This window comes from Pleuronectes platessa, chromosome 21 (genome assembly GCF_947347685.1).
Source record: "Pleuronectes platessa chromosome 21, fPlePla1.1, whole genome shotgun sequence".
NCBI lineage: Eukaryota > Metazoa > Chordata > Actinopteri > Pleuronectiformes > Pleuronectidae > Pleuronectes > Pleuronectes platessa.
This window is the reverse complement of record NC_070646.1, coordinates 14,575,924-14,577,449: the sequence shown is the minus strand read 5'-3', so window position 1 is coordinate 14,577,449 and position 1,526 is coordinate 14,575,924.

The following is a 1,526-nucleotide window of genomic DNA, read 5'->3' as shown; positions in this document are numbered from 1 at the left end:
CTTGCAGAGCAAATCATATTCTCACCAGGGTAATAAAATACTCTATGCAGGAGCATTGTGGAAATCAATACTCTCCCATCCTTGTGTTAAACTGCTGCAGTGTCCTGGGTTCAACTCTTATCCTCACATGTTCTCCTCATCCTGAGTGTCTGTGTACAAGTCAAACTTTTAGTCGTCCTCTCATTTCCTCGTCTTTCCCATTAAACCCAAACTCTTTTCCCTCCACCAGCACCTACTCCCCTCGTCTTGCACACACACACACACACACACACACACACAATGAGTTATGGTGGCGTTGGTGTTTTAAAGGCCTCTTCTTCACTCTCTCTGAGCGCCTTGGTGACTTCTACTTTGTCTCTCAGCAACAGCTATAGAGGCAGAGTGGACAGAGGAGGCCCGCGCTGCTCATTACCATGTTGTAAAACCCCCTGGCCCTCAATAGAAACCGTCCGATTCCCTCAGGCAGGTTGCAGCAAGAAACAGGTCTCAGAAAACAGACTCATTGTAGAGTTTTTGTTGTTTGACTGCAAAATGGTTGCCTTAAAAAAATTAAGAATTAGGAGGGATCAGCATCTTGTTGTGGGAAGTCCAAACCCTTTTGGTTCCTTCTCCTGCGTCGTGCCCACAGCCCGTTGTCCCAGCACCAACACCAAGACCTCATCAGTAACCAAACAAAGGCTCTGTGACACACACACAGAAGAAATGGACCCAGTTCCAGAAGAAAGGATGCCATGCGGGTTGCCTGGAGAGGGAACAGATAAAGTTGAAGGCAGTGATAAGGCCAACATAGCTGAGGGCAGTCAGTCTGTTGCCATGGATACAGTTGTATTGTACTTTCCCCTTAATTATGAGATTCAGCCGAGTTTAATTGGTCACAAGCTATGAATTCCATAATAAAAGTGTTTTATAAACTTTCATTAGTTTTATGTTTCTTGTCTTAAAGGCCCTTCTAGATGGGTATTGGAAACCAGCAGTTGCTGACAAAGCTGTGATGCATTAAACTGTCGCTCTGTATTTGATCCATGCGTGGACATACAAAACACCTTATAACTACACTATGAAAGTCTTCCCTCATGGTTGTTGCTCTGTAGTTAGGCACATGTGGTATTTTGTGCTTTGTCCTCATGTCAGTATGGATACATGCTCAAAGGCAATGCAAACATGCTGATGGTTAGCACGTGCATAATCTAATAACCTTATAGACACTCTAGCTTGTGTGTGCTTAGCATGTTAGCTAGTTTAAGTTTCACAACACTACCTTTGTTAAATGTCATATTTGCAATATAAGTGAGCATGAGGGTGGATGAAATTTCATTGTATAAAAGCGTCTGATAATTTAATCATTAGATATAAACAGACATTTGAAAAAGTACCTAAAGTAAACTCTTGATCAGATGGAAAAGGTGATCATGTTGATAATTCCTTTTTTTTTTTATTGTAATCAATTTAATAGTTGGTTTCCATACTTGACAAACATTGGTTTGATTCTGATTATTTATTTAACAATGTCATATTATTTATTTGGC